Source organism: Schistocerca serialis, chromosome 4, assembly GCF_023864345.2.
Source record: "Schistocerca serialis cubense isolate TAMUIC-IGC-003099 chromosome 4, iqSchSeri2.2, whole genome shotgun sequence".
NCBI classification, from domain to species: domain Eukaryota; kingdom Metazoa; phylum Arthropoda; class Insecta; order Orthoptera; family Acrididae; genus Schistocerca; species Schistocerca serialis.
This window is the reverse complement of record NC_064641.1, coordinates 133030486-133052189: the sequence shown is the minus strand read 5'-3', so window position 1 is coordinate 133052189 and position 21704 is coordinate 133030486.

Here is a 21704-nt window from a genome sequence, read left to right as displayed (position 1 = left end):
CAGAAGTATTCAGCAATGATATAAATATGGCTTTTGGAACAGACAAATGTAAGAAAAATAGCATAGTCAAGGGAAAACACACTAAACAAGAAGATTACATATTGGATAACCACAGCGACTGCATAGAAGCGATGGAAAAAACAGATGCCTATAAATATCTAGGATACAGACAAAAAATAGGAATAGATAATACAAATATTAAAGAAGAACTAAAAGAAAAATATAGACAAAGACTAACAAACATTCTGAAAACAGAATTGACAACAAGAAACAAGACAAAAGCTATAAATACTTATGCTATACCAATATTGACCTACTCATTTGGAGTAGTGAAATGGAGTAACACTGACCTAGAAGCACTCAATACACTTACACGATCACAATGCCACAAATATAGAATACATCACATACATTCAGCAACAGAAAGATTCACATTAAGCAGAAAGGAAGGAGGAAGGGGATTTATCGATATAAAAAACCTACATTATGGACAGGTAGACATTTTACGAAAATTCTTTCTAGAACGAGCAGAAACTAGCAAAATACACAGAGCAATCACTCATATAAATACATCGGCTACACCACTGCAATTTCATAACCACTTCTACAACCCTTTAGATCACATAACATCAACAGATACGAAGAAAGTAAATTGGAAAAAGAAAACACTACATGGCAAGCACGCGTATCATCTAACACAGCTACACATCGATCAAGACGCATCCAACACATGGCTAAGAAAAGGCAATATATACAGTGAGACGGAAGGATTCATGATTGCAATACAGGATCAAACAATAAACACCAGACATTACAGCAAGCATATTATTAAAGATCCCAGTACCACAACAGATAAATGCAGACTTTACAAACAACAAATAGAAACAGTAGATCACATCACAAGCGGATGTACAATACTAGCAAATACAGAATACCCCAGAAGACATGACAATGTAGCAAAAATAATACATCAACAGCTTGCCTTACAACATAAACTTATAAAACAACACGTACCCACATACAAGTATGCACCACAAAATGTACTGGAGAATGATGAATACAAATTATACTGGAACAGAACCATTATAACAGATAAAAACACCACATAACAAACCCGACATCATATTCACCAATAAGAAGAAGAAACTAACACAACTAATCGAAATATCCATACCCAATACAACAAATATAAAAAAGAAAACAGGAGAAAAAATTGAAAAATACATCCAACTGGCTGAGGAAGTCAAGGACATGTGCCATAAGGATAAAGTTGACATTATACCAATTATACTATCAACTACAGGAGTCATACCACACAATATCCACCAGTACATCAACGCAATACAGCTACATCCAAACTTATATATATACAACTACAGAAATCTGTAATTATTGATACATGTTCAATTACCCGAAAGTTCCTAAATGCAATATAACACATACCGTACAGTTAAAAGGAAGTGACGCTTGATCAAGGTCCGTGTCACTTTCCATTTTTGACCAGACATAACGTCTGAGAAAAGAAAGGAAGAAAGAAATAATAATATAATATTATAATATTCCAATGTTAGCTTAATACGGATGTTCAACTGACTTACGAAAGGGCCTTAGACCCAGGTGAAATAAATGGATGAATAAATAAATTTCCTTTCTCTCGGATTCCATTCAGTACTTCTTTTCTTTGCTCATCCAATCTTCAGCATTCTTCTGTAGCACCACATTTCAAAAGCTTCTATTCCGACTGTGCTTACTGTTTACCGTTCACGTTTCACTACCGCACTGCAGACGAATACTTTCAGTAGCAGACTTCCTAACTCTGCTCTTGCAAGTCTATTTTCAACAGCCTATTTACTTCTGCCATCGGCAGTCTTTTCTCGTGAAAAGAACGGAATGGGAAATTTAGCTCATACGCAGGCCTACCGAGAATCGTTCCCGCCTTTCACCGTCCGCGACTGGTTGCGGAATGGGGGGGGGGGGGAGAGGCAGGTTCGCCGAGTACAGATGTAGCGGGAGAAAGAGCCGGAGTGCAGGAAGCGTTGCATCTATAGGCCGGTTCCCACTAGGGCTGCCGCGCGTCAAAACCGCGCGTCAGCGGCGTGGTTGCCATGGAAACGGCGTCAGCGGCAAGGCGCGGCGGGCTCTGCGTCGCGGTTTGACCATGTCGAACCGCTTCCGCTGCCGCGTGCCGCGCTCCAGGTGCGCGCCGCCAATCACAGAACGCGCTGGGCGTGACGTCAGGTACGGAACCCCGGGCCACACGAACTTTCGCCGGGCCACACGAACTTTCGCCGAACCGCTGGCGCGGACGCGGCGGCAGCTATGAAATACTTATCATCCGATTCCAAGGAAACTATTCGGTAGAAAAATTTGATTCTTGGGCATGTTACAGCCTGATGTCTTCTCTCGATAAAGGACCGAATTTCTTTTCGTTATTCGTCGTGGTTACTTGCTGTATCCCATTTACGTAAACCTTTACACGAAATTTTAATGAGTGTGCAGAGGTAAAAACGCATTGCGTGGACTTTGCGTAGTTCATTTTAGGTAATACATTATTGCGTATGAAATTTAGTCAACATATCCAAATTGTTTTTAAAGCTGAGAGCAGAACGATAGCTATCACCGTTCTCGAGATATTGAATGATATGTCGGCGGACGGGCTGTGCGGTGACTGCGCGCGGGTCGCTCGCGACGCGACCGATACTTCGTCCTGCTCGTCGTAAACCATGTGGTTGTATCAACTGCAAATTTCGTAAACGGTTCAAGAAATCGAAACGCGTTTTTTTTGCAAACGATAACTTGTAAACAGTCATGTATTTCGTCGCATGATAAATATCCAAAATCTGTTTATCTACCGAGATATGAAAGTAACTACAGTTTTTCAGAAGGGATAGATGAATTGTTTTAAACGGCATTTAATAGCATGTGGAATGAAAAGTTAAATCGAGACTAATTTGCTGGTACGTCATAAGATGTCATTTGCTAAGTATCTAAAGCTATTGATTATTTCCTTTCGTAAGTAACAAACGTTTTTTTTATTTATCCAGTGTACTTTATTGGTTCAAGACGCGTTTCGCCTTTTACTTTAAGGCATCTTCGGTGGAATCTAGAATGATTAAGTTTTGTTTTGATATGTGATACTTGCAGATTATGAAACAGTTCACATCTTCTTTTACGTGAATAACTGATTACTTACAGTGAATCGAGTTTTTAGCAGACATCTGCTTTTCCCCTCACCTGGTCACAAGCTGGAGGTTGAACTAAAACTTAGATTATGGAACATAAGCACATTTTCACGTTCGCTCTTTTTTCTTCTGTCACTAGCTGTAGACATTTTACCGAAAACACTGATTTGAAGTCGTAACTACAGTGTGTTCACCTCATGTCCCTTCCTGTTTGGTTTGTTTATGTACATGTTGCCAACCTAAAGAACTATATGCTGAAAACTAATGTTTGTTTATTTCTGTTCTCCTTATATCTGTATGTGTGTGTGGCTGGCCAGTGATAGTTATAGAAAGTTGAAACTGAATGCAGTAGTTGTCAGACAGAGATTGAAAGATTTGGTGTTCAGCTGATTTCAGTTTTGGTTTAAATGTTTTGTGGAGGAGTGCATGGAAGAGTAAATTCACTGCTTACATTAATAGATAAAATAGTAGAATAGCATTCCAACAGATGATTATTATCAGAATATATCACCCAGCCCCTTTGTCCTCACTCTTTGATGCCTCATAATATGTCCTGTCAATTTACCCCTCTCGTAGTCAAAGTTGTGTCGTAATTTCCTCTTCCTCCTCTATTTAATTCCTTACCTCTTCTTTAGTTACACGATCCTCATATCTAATCTTCAGCATTCTTATTGATCACCACGTTTTGAAAGCGTCCATTGTCTTCTTGACAGAACTGTTCATCGCCCAAGTTTCACTTACATACAAGGCTGCACTCCTCACAAATACAGCACTCCATACAAATACCTTTGTAAAATAGTACCCAATCATTAGAATTTATATTCGATGTGAACAAATTTTCTTTTTCAGAACGCTTTTCTTGCTATTCACAGTCTTCATTTTATATCCTCTCTACTTCTGCCTTCTCAATTACTGCTTCCCTTTCAAGTCATTTAAGTCTTAGAAATGCAGTTTGGTTTCTGTACAAGTTGTAGATAATCTTGTGGCCTGTGTTTTATCTATGACATCTCCAGAGCTTCAAAGAATGTTTTAATTAAGATTGTCAAAACCTTTCTCTAAACAAGCAAATGCTATAAACACAGTTTCGCAGTTCTTCAGTGTGTCCACTTAGCTAAGTGGTAGGATCGGTATTGCCTTGCGTGTTCAGACATCTCACAGGAATCTAACATTGTGCTTATGTTAGTTTGTACAACCCCTCCCCCTGTCATCTCTACAAATTCCTACCACTTTCCAGCCTTCTCTTATTTGCTAAGTTCTGGCTTGCCAAATGAGTTCTTGACAGTTGCTTCTCCTTTGAGCAAAGTTTTCTTTGTTCTTTCTCATTTTCATTCCCCTATGTTTTCCAAGTGCAAAATCGCGTTGCAATTTTGGACTTTCTGTCAACTTCATGTTTAGGCATTTCCCATGGCCTACTTTATTTGCTGCATTTTTATATTTTTCCCTCTTGTCAAATTTAATATATCACGTTTTATTTAACGATTTCTACTGTACCTTCTTCTCGTTCACATACTCTGCTGTATACACAACTTCTTCTCTCAAAGATATCCATTCGTATTCTAGCGGATTCCTTTCCGTGTTTCAGTCAGTCGTTGCATTATGGTAACTTTAAGATTATCGAAAAACTGTAGGTCTTGACTTATTCAAGTTCCATTTCCTTAATTTGTTACCGTTTACTGTCTCTTTAGCTGTAAACTGCAGCTCGTAACCAATAAAGTATTGTAGGTTTGCGCCTGCACCGGGAAATGTCTTATAATTTAAAATCTGGTTTCGAAAACTTTGTTCCAAATATGTATTATTCTTTCATGATTCTTAAGCAAGGTGCTGGCGATGATTACATTATGCTCTGTGCGAAATTCTATCAGTGGCTTTCACTTTCATCCCTTCCCCCAAGCCTTTGTGTTCTTAGTGTTTTCCTGTACCTGCTACCGTATCAGATTTTAAATTTTTGTCTCGTTTAACTGTCTGAATAATCTCTTTTGTCGTACATTGTTTCAATGTGTTAGGAGATAGTGAACAATCATGAACGGTAGTCATGTAATCTGTTTGTGGTGAAATGAGAAAACATGAATAATGAAATATGTGAAACAGTACGTTGTACAGAAAATGAAAAATTCGTATGTCTTAACCCAACTTCGTCTTTCCTTCATGTAGATGTAAGATATAGTTAATCAAACGCATCGGGCGTTTCAGTGGTCTCTCCCCGTACCTCAGTGGCTGTCCGTCATTGGCTACCGCTAGCGTCTGCCGCTTACAGATGGGAACGCCAATTCCGCGAGCCTCCGCGTCAAAGCGCAAAACGCTTGCCGCTGCCGTTGCCGCACGACGCGCTGCCGCGCTCTAGTGGGAACCGGCCTTATTTTTGTGCCTCCGCCGTCGTCGTCTTTTTTTGTGTTCCTCCTTCACTCTCCTACACAAACTGTTATTGTTAGGGGGTGACACGTCATTTATTACGCCAGCTGGGTGGAACGCAGGCGAGCTGCGCGCTGTGGAAACAATGCGGAATGCTGCCGGCCCATAATATCGGCATTAAGCCGGTGTCGTGCGCCGCAATCGCAGCAAAATTTTGACCGCTGCGCCGGATATACGGCTGCACTCGGGTGCGCGCCACCTCGCGAAATATGATGGCAATTTTCGACGAAAGATGTCTTTTTTTTCCCGCCACCGCCTGACAGGTGCCGCGCGTGTGCGTCCGAGCTTCGGACCGGTCCGCGCTTTATCAGCATCTACATCTACATCTACACACGCGTATCGACGCCGCCATCATCGGCGTCGCCGTTGTAGCAGTCGTGGATAATTCTTTATGGGCGCCGTTCGCCGACCTCTCTGCAGTGGCGTCTGTCAGACGGGCGGCACACACTTACAACGGTTCGTTTCGAAGCAAAATTCCGCTGTCTATACATTTCGACCCCTAACACTGCCTCGCTCTGTTTGAGTCGGAGACACGAATCGAAGCTCTGGAGTATGTTCTCGGAAGAGGATTAATGCTCACTCTCAATTTATTCGTATCAATCTGAAAGTTGGTTCGAGTGGTGTCCTTCCATAGGCTGATATTCAAACACAGTAAAACAATAAGGACTCAGTTACGTGAGCAAGCAGAGCGTTCGCAGACAGTAACAGACATAAGGTAAAATGACTGTAAAGAGCACCAAAGCCACTCAAAGTGAATTAAATTTCTGAACTTCATTTAAGTTCATTCAATTTATATACAATACGCAACTCACAAAGGCAAAGCCGGCCGGAGTGGCCGAGCGTTCTAGGCACTTCAGACTGAAGTGCCTAGAACCGCGCGACCGCTACGGTCGCAGGTTCGAATCCTGCCTCGGGCATAAATGTGTGTGATGTCCTTAGGTTAGTTAGGTTTAAGTAGTTCTAAGTTCTAGGGGACTGATGACCTCAGATGTTAAGTCCCATAGTGCTCAGAGCCATTTAAACCATTTTAACCACATATATTAAAGAAATCATTTATAATACTGTGTTTTTTCAATAATACATGCCATTTTATAGCTGACTTCACGACCTACCCAACGGTGTGTCGTATCCATATGCAACACGCCTTCAGCTTTTGTTACTGTTGTTACAAGTAAATTTAAACAACAATTTTAATAACTTTGTTAATGTTTATTGTACAAGTGTGGTAATAATTTTACTGAATTCGTCTCTTTATTGCGATTTTATGCAGTCCTCTAGAACTTTGAACTACTTAAACCTAACTAAGCACATCACACACATCTGTGTCAGAGGGAGGATTCGAACCTGCGACCGTAGCAGTCACGCTGTACCGGACTGAAGCGCCTAGAACCGCTCGGCCACCGCGGCCGGCTCGTGGAGCTGTCATTTGTACTCTGGTTATTTATGCGAAAAGGTTTCCGAAGTGATTATGGCCGCACGACGGGAATTAACAATTTTGAATGCGCAATGGTAGTTGGAGCTAGACGCATGGGACATTTCATTTCGAAAATTGATAGTGAATTCAATATTCTGAGATACACAGCAGCAAGAGCGTGCCGAGAACACCACATTTAGGCATTACCTCCCACCACGGAATACGCAGTAGCTGAAGCCTTCGCTTAACGACCGAGAGCAGCGGCGTTTGCGCAGAGTTGACAGTGCTAATAGACAAGCGACACTGTGAAATAACTGGAAAAACCAGTGTGGGAAGTACCACGAACATATCTGTTCCGACAGCGCGTCGAAATTTGGCGTTAATGGGCTTTGGCAACAGCAGAAGGACGCGAGTGCCTTTGCTAGCAGCACGACATTGCTTGCAGCACCTCTTGGGGTTGTTTGGGGAAGGAGACCAGACAGCGAGGTCATCGGTCTCATCGGATTAGGGAAGGACGGGGAAGGAAAGGATGGCCGGACGCGGGATTGAACCGTCGTCTTCCCGAATGCGAGTCCAGTGTCTAACCACTGCACCACCTCGCTCGGTTCTGCAGCACCTCTCCTGGGGTCGTGACCATATCGGCTGGGCCCTACACGATTGGAAAACCACGGTCTGGTCAGATGAATCCCGATTTCAGTTGATAAGAGCTGATGGGAGGGTTCGAGTGTTGTGTAGACCCACGAAGCCACGGATCCAAGTTGTCAATGAGGCACAGTGCAAGGTGGTGGTGGCTCCATATTGGTGTGGGCTGTGTTTACATCAGTGTGCGATTTGCAGGGGGGGATGGGGGGGGATTTCCCCCCCTCTGCAGCAGACCATCCCCTCCTCTGGTTTTAGTTTATGCATCCCAACCTGGGATGTTTATTTCCCATGCACTGGTGTAGAACTTTACATATAATTTAAATTTGTGGAGCCGAACACTGAAAGTTTTTATTACAGTCTTACTACTAATATGTTTCCTTATTAATTTTGAAAAAGTGTTATTTAGTAGTTAAGTATTTCAAAACATTTACAACTAAATAATAATTCTCATGCTGTCATTGTTGCTTTCGTCTAAGGTGCGTCATCCGTTTACTTGCGAGGGAAGTAGTGTTGCAGTCACACCGCAACAGTAATACTACAGAGATGGGTGAGCTGTGGGCTGAAATTCCCACCCCGAGCCCTGACGCAGGGTGGTGACCGGCCTGGTACCTGTGCAAACATTTACTGTTCGGCCACCTTTTGGCAACGGTATGACGCGGACTAACGCGCCTGGGACGAAAGCACAAAGCATTGCAAAGTGAGCAACGGTACCTGCCAAACGAGATCAGCAAAATAACTTCGCCAGCCGGGAAGTTGCAGCTTTGCATAGGATCCCCGTATTAATTGGTGCAACTCAACGGCTCTATTGGCTCCGCTAAACACATGTCGAACTGCGGACGTTCCTGCTGCAGTAATTGAAATATGATGTGCAATGCGTCTGGGCCTGTAAAAAATACGGAATTTCAGGATGTCATTCAAACAAAGCAAAATTTCTGATTTCCTTAAGAGCCTGATACATTGAAAGGTGGCTACACTGAGCCACTGCGCCAGAGATTGCGCCAAAGAGTATTATTAAGCCGCCTCCACAGCGCCTGTTAAGAACTCGTGGTAGTCAGTGCTTGTCCAGAGCTCGGAGTAGTCAGTGCCTGTCGAGGTCTCGTGGCAGTCTGTGCTGAGATGTAGCAGAGAGTGTTTGTTGAGATGTGCTATTAGGCAGTGCTTGCTGAGATGTGATATTGGAGAGTTCTGGTTGAGATATAATGTAAGGATTAGAATGATTTTCATCAATATAAATGAGGTAATTAACTCAGTTTGTTTTTATTTTAGTGTCCTAAATAATGCGTCATTACAGCTTCAGTCAACAAAGCATCTGGCATGTGTTCTGGTACTAGAGTTTAATTCTGCTTTCCTTGCGCAATTATAGTATTTGTAATTTTCTTTTATCACGTCAGTATAAATGGTATTTGAAATTTCTTGTCTTGTTGAAGAAGAACCGTGCCAGATGTGTGCGTTGAGTCACACTCCCACACACAGAACAATTACATTTGTGCTTTGGTTTTGTAGGTTTTATAGTTGCTGGGGACTTAATTAATTAACTGTGTTTATGAAAATTTTCATTTCATTCTTTGTTGTTGTTCTTTGCAGTCAGATAGCGTAATAATACTAGTCAGGGTCAACCGATTACGAGACACAGCGTAATCGGACATACAGCTACGAAAAATAAAAAAGTATTTTCAATAATATTTAATTAAGCCCCCATGCACGTGGCGACCCTGCCAGGATCGTCCCTTGGAATCTTCTGATTGTAAAAATAGTAGACAGTAGTATTGTTGTAGTAATTTCTAGTTTAGTAATTGTAGCCTATTTTGCATGTGTAGATTTGGTAATTGGCATTCTTCTAATGGTATTTTTTTTTCAGAATTTGATTTGTTGTCTTGTATACGCGTTTGACAATTTAGTGCAATTATTTCAATTGTTCGATTAATCGTGTTTGAGGGAAACATTTCATGTGAATGATATTGTTGATGATAAAGTGTCATTGTGTGTAATTTTCGTACAGTGACGAATTTTTTATGTTTTATAAATGATTACGCGATCAATGAAAAAGCAAAGATGATGGATAGTGAGAATGACGAAATTGTTAACATGGCGAACTCGCCGACAGAGGAAAACAGTATGATGGATAATGAAGTGGAAAACAATGTAAGAAGTCGGGAAAATAGTCCGGAACCATTTCAAAATTTTTCTCAATCAGAAAATTCACAGAATCCGAGATTAACGACAGAAGATTCTGAAATAGTATTGAACACAGATAGCCTTACAGCTATGACGAAGGAAGCTGGTTTTGCGGGAAATGTTAGGGGCGAAAAGAATTTCGAACCGGCTGATATGGAGCAGTTGATGAGTGCAATATTAAATTTGGGATCTCGGTTAGACTCATGAATAGGAACAATGGAAACACGGATGGGAACTTTAGGTTCTGAATTTAAAACAGAGATGGGAACAATTAAAACAGAGATGGGAACTTTACGCTCTGAATTTAAAACAGAGATGGGAACTTTGGAAACAAGGTTAGACTCACGAATAGGGACATGTTTCAAAAATATGAAAGATGAATTAAAGAAAGAAATCAGAGAAGAAGTACAACAAATTTTGTATGCTCACAATAATAGATTAATTGCAGTAGAAATCAGACAAAGGGAACTGGATAGAGAACAGGAAGAAAGAGATCGCGTGATAGTACAGAAATTTTCAGAGTTAAATTTACAACGTGCACACGATAAGAAAGAAATATTTGAGAGAATCGAGGAATCTGTACCAAATGACAGATTAAATAACCTAACACAACAGTATGAACAGTTAACTACTAAATGTGTTAATACTGAAACGCGAGTCGCGACACTTACGGAAGACATAAATAAACAGAAAGAACAAATAGGTGATTTATCGGAAAGAGTTGAGGAGATTTCAGACAAATTGACAAATCTTAGTTTACATGGGGACAGAGATTCAGATGATACAGCACCATTGCCATTTGCAGAAACCGAAGAGTATCAGAACATAAATAAGCCTGTTGAAAATCAGGGAAAATTTAATGAACGCGTGAAAAGGGAATTTGAGGCATTACGAAAGCAAGTCAAACAAATTGAAGGCGAAATAGTAGGAAAGGACAGTAGAAGGAACTTAGAATAACAGATAGCAGAGGGATATGAAGAAAGTAATTTATTTCATTTACGAGAAGCAACAAGAGAGCGCCAGGCGCGCGTACTTGACAATAATCGACATTCGGACTGGGACAGACGCGGTAGGTCTTTGTCGCCACGAGGCGAAAACTTTGACTATAAACACTTTTTGACTGTTCGGAAATTTAAGATCTTCCGCAATTCTAAGAATGACATACATCCATGTTCATGGTTAGATCAATTTATGTACGCACTTCCGCCAAATTTGCCACTAAGTCACAAACTAGAAATTATGTGCGGCTATTAAGTCCTCAGGGGATTCACTAATCTTAAGTGAATATGTGCCGTAGCGAGCATAGGGCCCCGAGCTGTAGTGGTGCTGTTTCCCTTTTAGTTTTCTGCACCGCTGCCTACTCTTTTACTATTCTTTGCATCTGTCAAATCAACTCTTCGACTATCAATCTATCTAGTGAGTAAGTAAACAATAACCTGATATGACTAATTTACCCAAAAGTGACTTCGGAAATTACCGTTTGGACTTACTATATTTTCTGCAGCATTCATTCCTAGTTTAAACGAAGTTTTACCTGTTTATCTTCGTTACAATATTACTTCATATGTTGACGATGTTCTTATTGCTAAACGTTCTTGGAGTGAGCATAACAAAATTTTGGATTCATTATTACGTATTTTTGCAAGAGTTGGCATTACAGTGAACTTAGAAAAATTTGAATTTGCTCGTTCTCAGGTGAAATTTCTCGGTCACATTATTTCTACAGAAGGTATTCTTCCTGATCCAGAAAAACTTGACGCTATTCGTAATTATGCTGTTCCTACCACAAAACGTGATGTTCGTAGTTTTCTTGGTGTCTGTAATTTACTTAGACGCTTTGTTAGATTGGACGATTTGGCCACCGTTAAAATTTTTGTGGAATGACATACTTTCGAGAAGCCAACAGTTTACGTAAACATGGGGAGAGTACAAGGATACCGCACTGTGTTTTGGCGGCGGCACATACTCAAAGCAACAGTCAAGTCTGCGAGCCGCACAAGGCAGTCGTTGACCGCGAACAGTTGCTTCCTACGTCACGCGCCTACAGCTGATCGAGCGCTCAGTGCGAATGCACTGACAGCCGTAAACAAATACACAGTTTAATTTCTCCGATTAAATTCAGTATAAAGCTATAGTGACTTGATGAATTATGTTGTTAACATTCAGTATTTTTCAGGATACGGTTCTATAAAATATTTAAGAACTTCAGGTAAATTCTGTGCGTGTCCGACGTTAAGACGACTTCCTATCGAGAAATTTTCAGGAAGAATGTAATTTCGAAGAAGAAACTAATAAACTAAAAAGGGTAACTATTAATTGAGTTCGTTTTTCAGGTAACATATTTCCACTTAGGTACGTACTTTAGACGTAATTTGCTGCTCGCGATTACGTGGTTCATACTTTGTGCTAATTTCATGTTCTATGAATTTACTTGTGAAGCGACGTGCTTGCGTACATTAGCTGATTTTTTGTCAATGTTTTATTAATGAACAGGGTTGTTATTTGTATATATTATGCATCGCTTGGCTGCACTGCTTTTTCACTGATGTCATATTTTTAATTATGTGCCTGCTGTGCTTATTTATTTAAATTATAATTGTCACCTGATTAATTGTGCTGACTGTGGTTATGTATGTAAGTTATACTTTGTGATTTATCTGCTTGCGCCTTCATGTTTAATTATTAAGATGACATATGAACATTTATTTGCTTATGCTGATATGATGCTAATGACATGTTTACTGCTTTGCGTATGGATTGCATATTTATACATATCTGTTGTTGTCATAACTACTCTTTAATTTGGTATATAGCAATGCTGATGTACAGTGTACGAACATAGAGTTTGGGTTACACTATGGTATAGGTAATAGATTGTTCGCTTGGCAGAGCCTCGTTGTAGGAATTGTGCTGCATCCACTTGTTGACATTCTGTTCTCTACTGGTATATTTACTCGCTAGTGCTTGTTTTGCTTACGCTCAGTGCCTTATATTTTTAAGATAAGAAAATGAACTGCTATAATTCGACGAACGACATTAGTACAAGAAACTTCATAGAAGTCACATGAGCTGAGGATTTATGGAAGCTGTATAAATTTATGCTAATAGGAAGGAAGCTAACGACATGACATACCATTACTAGGTTTAGACCATTAACAATTATTACACTGCATTTCTCATGAGCAATTGAAATAGGAAATGACACTTGACACAAGAAATACTCCACATGTTTGCTTCTGCCATAATTCTTGGAGTGGTGTACACACTGTGAAATATTGTGATCATTCACATTCCGTAATCGTACTTAATTACTGAGAGTTATTCGAACTAAGTCTGTTAGAGGTCATGTATGCATTTCTTTTGTTTATAATTCATAATGAGTAGAAGATTTGGCTCAGATGGATTACACAGAGGTTGTGTGTTGACAATGTGTCTTCGGATTGTATGGGATGATGAGGTTTGCATTAGGATTTTATCTGTACTTGTTCGAGGAGACTGACTAGAGGAAAGAGTTGTTATGGAAGTGAAATGATATTGGTGATAAGGTTTATATGTATCGACGCATTGAAGAGGTATTATTGAGGTATTATTGAGATTGTGTGAAGTTGATGATTATTGGAGTTTTTGGTGGATAAGAGGTAAAGTAAGTGAGAAGCATATATTGACAATAAGGTTTACATGTATCGACGTATTGAAGAGGTATTATTGAGGTATTATTGAGATTGTGTGAAGTTGATGATTATTGGAGTTTTGGTGGATAAGAGGTAAAGTAAGTGAGACGCATATTTTTTTTGTTGGTCTTATGGAACAAGGAGGGTGAAGATAGCAGACTAGAACACTAAAGTAGAAGGAAGATAGTCTATACACACTTTGTTAAATCACTAAGCAGTATATACTTTTTTTTGAGAGAGGAAGTATTTGCATATCTTGGCTCACTGACAGTTGTTCAACAACAGTACATTTGATCTGGCTTGGCAAACATTGGTCTTGACATGATGACTATGATGTTGACCTAACTATTATTGACTGTTATACATTGCTGCCACTACTACTTGATACACATAATGAACATCAGATTTTGACAGAATTACATTTACACAGTTAACACCATTCAATTACACAGTAGTACTTAATGTGGATGAAAGATGAATGAGTGTGTTTTGTGTGTTTTCCTTTCCTAATCCTACCCACCTATTTCCTAAATATTATTTTATTTGTTTGTAGTGGCTTGCACTGACACCCATAAATATTGTAGGTTTACTGGTATTTGTGTATTGTAATAGTTAATATGACAATTATCTGATATCATTTTTGTGTTTATTAGAATTTATATATTTAGTGTGTAAAAGCATTTGTATGTGTATCCAAACTATTGTTCATGCCTGAACTGTCTGATTAGTGATGGTGAATACTATGGACTGTTACCTGCACTTTTCAACATGATGTGTGACATTTAGAAATGTTTAATTTCTGCTGATGAACTGTCTGATTAGTGATAGTGAATATTATGGACTGTTACTTGCACTTTTTCTACATGATTGGTGCCACTAGGACATGTTTAATTTTGCTGATGAACAGTGTGATCAGGGATAGTGAATATTATGGACTGTTACTTGCACTTTTTCTACATGATTGGTGTCACTAGGACATGTTTAATTTGTGCCTATAAACTCTAATGAACAGTGTGATCGGTGATAGTGAATATCATGGACTGCTCTCTGGACCTGCTCATCATTGCTAGGTGCAACTGATGGACTACTTGTATGGAAATGAAGTCACTTGTTGCTGTCTGCACCTACTCAACATTGCTGGGTGCCACTGTTAGAACTGTTTCTATTGAAATGATGTCACTTGCCGGTGTCTGCACCTACTCAACATTGCTGGGTGCCACTGATGGACTGCTTCTACTGAACTAATGTGACTTGTTGCTGTGTGTACCTCTTCAACTTTACTGGGTGCCACAGATGGAACTGCTTCTACTGAAATGATGTCACTTGTTGGTGTCTGCACCTGCTCAACATTGCTGGGTGCAAATGATGGACTGCTTCTACTGAAATGATGTCACTTGTTGGTGTCTGCACCTGCTCAACATTGCTGGGTGCAACTGATGGACTGCTTCTACTGAAATGATGTCACTTGTTGGTGTCTGCACCTGCTCAACATTGCTGGGTGCAACTGATGGACTGCTTCTACTGAAATGATGTCACTTGTTGGTGTCTGCACCTGCTCTCAACATTGCTGGGTGCAACTGATGGACTGTTTCTGCTGAAATGATGTCACTTGTTGGTGTTTGCACCTGTTGACCATTGCTGGGCTGGAATTATCAACTATTTGTTTTTTTTTTTTTTTGAACCATTAAAAGTATTTTATGTGAACATTTGTATAAACTGATTTTTTGTGTATTGTGCAAACTATTATGTAAAGCCACATGTATGAAAAGAATTTGTATTGCCTACTGTATTTTATATATTAGGTTATTGAAAGGTCAGTGCAAAGCCAAAATTTTAACTAATTGTGTGATATTTAGGTATTAATATTATCTTTTATATTTGCCTGTATTTTTGTGGACGAATTTGGTGGTATTTTCACCACCAATGCTGGCAAAAATACCATCAAATTCTGGCCTGTGGAGGAGGGGCATATGAAAGGTGGCTACACTGAGCCACTGCGCCAGAGATTGCGCCAAAGAGTATTATTCTGCCGCCTCCACAGTGCTTGGGGAGAGCTCGTAGTAGTCAGTGCCTGTTAAGAACTCGTAGCAGTCAGTACTTGTTAAGAACTCGTAGCAGAGAGTGTTTGTTGAGATGTGCTAGTAGGCAGTGCTTGCTGAGATGTGATACTGAAGAGTCTTGTTGAGATGCGATAGTAGAGAGTCGGTGTGGAGATATATTGTAAGGATTAGAGTGATTTTCATCAATATAAATGAGGTAACAAACTCCGTTTCTTTTTTTCTCATTATTTCAGTGTCCTAAATAATGCGTCATTACAGGTTCAGTCAACAAAGCATCTGGCGTGTGTTTTTGTATTAGAGTGTAATTCTGGTTTTCTTGGGCAATTATAGTATTTCTAATTTTCTTTTATCACGTCAGTATAATTGGTATTTAAAAATTCTTGTCTCGTTGGAGAAGAACCGTGCCAGATGTGTACGTTGAGTCACACTCCCACACACAGAACAATTACACTTGTGCTTTGGTTTATTAGGTTTTGTAGTTCCTGGGGACTTAATTAATTAATTGTGTTAACGAAAATTTTCTTTCATTGTTTGTTGTTATTCTATGCAGTCAGATTGCATACAAAAACTAGTCAGGGTCAACCGATTACGAGACACAGCGTAATCGGACATACAGCTACGAAAAATAAAAAAGTATTTTCAATAATATTTAATTAAGCCCCCATGCAACATGTACAAACTCTGACAGGATACTAACAGAGGTGCAAAGAGTTATAATAGACAGTGAATGAAAAAAAGAAAACGGTAATAATGGTGCTAATACAGGGGAAGAGACTGAATCTCCGGTGACAGACAACTGTGACACATCTCAAGGTAGGAATGGGAGTAACAGTATCCTTGAGATTATAGTAGCAAATTGTGTTGCCTTATCACGTTTCCAAAACTGGAAAAAGGCTAAGCCGTGGCTGTTCGTAAATGACAAAAACTTAGTAATATGCACAGTGTGTTCACCAGTTCGTGAACTTAAGGTGGAAAGCAGTGAACGTGTGCGTATCGATAACGCGTTTTTAGCTGTTGTTTCTGCTAATAACGCCAAAAAACCAAATGATAAAATCGGAGATCATAAAAATTCAAATCACAAATTAAGTGCGTAGAAATCATGAGTATAAAACAAAAGGAAAGTTTAGAAAAATGCGTGAGTGAAAGTGAAAAGCTGTGGGGGAAAGCAGCATCAAGAAAAAGTAATCGCAACTGCTTCGTTGTTCAGGTCTGCATATGTAATAGCTAAACAGAAATTATCATTCAAATCGTATCCTGCAGTAAACGAACTACAAAAGCTCAATAGTTTATCAGTCGGTAATATGCTTCATTCTGACCATGCATGCCGAAATATCATTATGTTCGTAGGAGAAGAAATGAAAAAGAATCTTGCTCACTTCCTTGTAGAATAGGGTACAAATTTCATTATCATGATGGACGAAAGTACAACCGTTTCCAATAAAACTTGTTTAATAATATATTTACGTTTGTCCATTGAGGGAGTTGCTTGCAATTGTTGCCGGCCGCTGGTGGCCGAGCGGTTCTGGCGCTACAGTCTGGAACCGCGCGACCGCTACGGTTGCAGGTTCGAATCCTGCCTCGGGCATGGATGTGTGTGTTGTCCTTAGGTTAGTTAGGTTTAAGTAGTTCTAAGTTCTAGGGGACTTATCACCTCAGCAGTGGAGTCCCATAGTGCTCAGAGCCATTTGAACCATTTTCTTTGCAATTATTTTTTTGACATTGTTAAATTAGAATGTGGGGCAGGAGAATACATTTTCAGCACATTGTTAGCAGCTCTTGAAAAGTATGGCATTACAAATGATGTACTAAAAAACCACCTTGTAGGTACCGCTACAGATGGTGCCTCAACAATGCTTGCACCTTATAAAGGCGTAGCCGCTCTACTGCGTAGTCATTTAAAACTGTCGTTCAATGTATGAACCAAAAAATGGAAATAGCTGTCCACGATGTTATGAATGATGTAGCAGATGTATACCACATACAGGTTTTTTTAGATTCCTTATATTCTGTGTTTTCTAAAAATCAGAGACTACTACAAAGTGTTTCACAAGAATTATTCTCGCAGCTATTAAAACTAGGCCGTATTTTTCGCGTACATTGGGTTGCTTCCTCATTCAATGCTGTTCGAGCTCTTCTTGAAAGTCACAGTTCTCTTGTCCATCTTTTTGAAAAACTGAGACATGATGGTTACCGATCAACTCTGGAGAGATCTAAATTTGAAGGTTTCATAAACATCTCACAAAGTGGTTGCTTGTAATGGAATTAATTATGCTTTATGAGGCTCAAATGGCTCTGAGCACTATGGGACTTAACATCTGTGGTCATCAGTCCCCTAGAATTAGAACTACTTAAACCTAACTAACCTAAGGACATCACACACATCCATGCCCGAGGCAGGATTCGAACCTGCGACCGTAGCAGTCGCACGGTTCCGGACTGAGCGGCTAGAACCGCTAGACCACCGCGGCCGGCGCTTTATGAGGCCCTAGAAGTTCTGCAAGTATTATCATTCTTTATGAAGAACAGAAATTCTTCAGTCCTTAAAGCAAAGCTGGAAACTGACGTGGCCATAAGAACTCTTGAAACACTGAAAACAAATGACTCCCCACGAATTAGGATGATAGTACAAGAGTTGGAGGAAAAGCGCGCATTCAAAGGGGTATTAAACAACCATCTTGTGATGAATGTAACAGATTTCAGACATTTCGGAAATTTTTTCAGTCTTTGGTAGATAATATAAAAAACCGCTTTGAGGACCTGGATTTCTTTTCGGGTGTAGCCGTATTAAATTCAGATACATGGCCCTCAGATGTTTTATGGAGACATGTCAATTTCTCGCTTGTGTAATAAGGTTGATTTTAAATTACGTGAAAGCACGTGTGCGTCACTAGTTAAAGATTTTCGAATCTATAACGAAAATCCTCAACACATGCCCAATTCTGTGAAGGAACGTGTGAAAGCAGTCAAAGTTATATCTATATCTACGGCTGAATGTGAACGCGGATTTCGTGTCACGAATTTAACATTGACTGATCAGAGAAGTCACAAATTCCGACACTTTCAAATATACTTTTCATTTCAATAAATGGACCTCCACTGCATTGCTTCGATGCAGAAAAAATTGCAGCAAGGTGGATCAAGTCTCAGCACTACATCGCCCTTGACACACCAACAGGCAAACCCTCGAATCTTCAGGAGCAGTCTCATTCATCTCCTCTCTTCAACTAACCTCTGTAAGTTAAAATGACAATTATATACCGTAGTACTAGCTGAACCGGCCACACTTTGCTGTGGCTTTGTCATAATACGATGATTTAACAAATTAATATTCACTTATAATTTCAGAGTGTTAAAATTAAGCACAAAACACAAAAATTTTAATTTTACATTTTATTCATCTCACATTTTAGTATAGTTTGAGTATCGTATATTACATGAATCAAAGTTGTTAATTAACAACATATGAATTTATTAATTTTATAAATGAGGTAAATAAACTCGGCATTGCTTGGATGTCTCTACCTTCCCCTTCTGTCCATCTCTTTCTTTTCCCACTCCCCATCTTCTCCTGCCCTTCTCTTCTCTATCACCTCCTACCCCCTCCGTCACTCCCCCCTTCGCTAAGGTCAATTTCTCTCCCCCTCTAAGTCAATCTCCTCCTCCCCTCTCTTTCTGTCCCTGTGACATCCAACATTTACATATTGAAAGCAGTAATTTGCGTCTACAATTGCCATAAGGACAATGCTGAATGTTTTTTTGTAGTTGATGTATTCACTTCCAGTATTCGGAGGACACATAATTTGCACATGTTTGCCATATATGGTTCCTATGCAGTGAGGGAAATTCCACTTCACTTCGAAATTTCTTGATACCTTCTGCCATTCTTTAGTATCCTTTGGAATCTGAAAAGTGAAACATACTCATTACTTTCCCTATTTTTTTCAGACTGATGACACAGAGGACACTGTAATTCTTCAACACCAATGAAAAAGCTTCATATACTTGTGGCACTATGAGGGAAATAGCAGAATATGATACTTTAAAGAAGTACATTAGTGACTTGTACGAATCGCCAGTGGCTAAAAATCGTAATGTGATGGCCCATCGAATTCTTAGTGAAATACTGTCTTGGCAGTTGTTATCTTTCTTTACAATAAGAGGTGTAGTTAAGTGCAGTAAGTAATTAAAGTCTTCAGTCGCATTCTCGTAAAATTACTAAATAACACGCCATCGCCTGCTTCTAGTTCCTAGGATACTATTTCGTGCACCTTGTTTAAATGCACCAAACTTTCTCGTGTGATATACCTCCTGAGGAAGCTGAAGAGGGTTATAACTGACCAATTTCTCACAATAGTCTACCATGCACTCTTCCACAGCCACATGAGCTATGGACTGTTGTTGTGGGGACACTGGCAGGCTGCAAAGATGTGTTGCTATTACAAAAAAAAAAAAAAAAAAAAAAAAAAAAAAAAAAAAAAAAAAAAAACATCAGGATCATATCCTCTAGCAAAAGAATGGACCACTGTAAGCGTATTTTCACCAGGCTACGTATAATGACTGTTTTTAGCCAGTATGTGTTTTTCTGCCTCATTTTATAAAAGAAAATCAAAGGAATTTTAGGATAAGACAAGAAATACATAATCATGACACTCGCTGTAAGAGGAACGTTAAAGTGCCAAGGTGTCGCCTATCAAGTACACAAGACAGCTTTCCAACAGTCGCCCTAAAAATGTACAATCAACTGCCTCCAGAAGTGAAATCCCTGCCACCTGAATTATTTCGGAAAAAAATTGCTCAGGACTTGAAATAACATCCACTATATTCCTTGGAGGAGTTTTTCAACAGTGGTTCTAGTGAATCGACAAAATAATAAATATTGTTGTGTTTTATATATAATTTTGCCTAAATCTAATCTTTTTATGTTCTCAGTTAACTGCACATTTAATTTTGTGTTTTATTTAAAGTACATGTTTTGCCAAAATGAAACTTTGTGTGTGTGATCTACATGGTTTTGTAAACATTTTGCTTTATGGTATTTTCATTTGCTGCTATGAAGTTTTACTTTCCTGTTAAGTTATATTTCATTTTCTCTATGTTCTACGTGTTTTTGTGCACTGCATAAATATTTTCTTTTATTTGTAATATAAATTTAGTTATGGTGTTGTATAAATGTTAGTTGATAAACATTGTCTTTGTGACGCAGTCTGTCCAGCCATGGCTGGTAAACGACGAAGATATAGTAATACAGTAATAAAGTAATACTCTTCTCTTCCACCAGCCTTTTCTTTTCCTTTGGTTTTCATTTCCGTTGTTAGCTGCATGTGCAAGTACTAAGTAGGCCGCCGCTGCTATCACTTTATCATCCATTATACTGCAAGACCGACACACATGTGGAACAAATTCTGTTGCTTTGGTATAAATTAACCTGCTGCATGCAACATACGCCGTAAGATGTTGCCTGTTGTAGCATGCTACAAGACGACGCACGCCACATTTCCGTAGCATGCCACAATGTTGCAAGACGTCGTCCCAGCGTAAACGAGGCTTTAGAGCCAGGTCTGTATTGTATAGCGGATGTGATGTGTTGCGTACGAAACTAAAACATGCAATCAGATCCAAACGTCGTGGAAAACTGAATAGGTGTCATCGTGCAGCAAGATAACGCTCGCCCACATTCTGCCAAACGGACAGCCGGTCGCAATAAAGGAGTTGAGATTCGAGGTGCTGGAACATGCACCATACAGTCCAGACCTGGCTCCAAACAATTTTCACATGTTTGGACCCTTAACGGAAGCACTACAGGGAAGAAGATTTGAAAGTGATGAAGACGTCATTGCTGCGGTGCAAAATTGGTTACAGATGCAACCGAAAAACGTATTTTATGATGAAATAAAGAAAAGAAACTCATAAAACGTCGGGAAAACTGCATTGAAGTCCAGGGAGGTTACGTAGAAAAATAACGCATGTTTCAGTTTTCTATCATCAGAATAAGTACAGCTTTTCACAAATGTGCCTTTACTTTCTGAATTACCCTCTTATACCTGTATGTAGATACGCGTGAATAGTGAGTTTCGGCATTAACATCTATTTGTAAATAACCATGGGTAACGCCAAGGTCCAATATATAATTATGCTAACCCCCTAAGACATC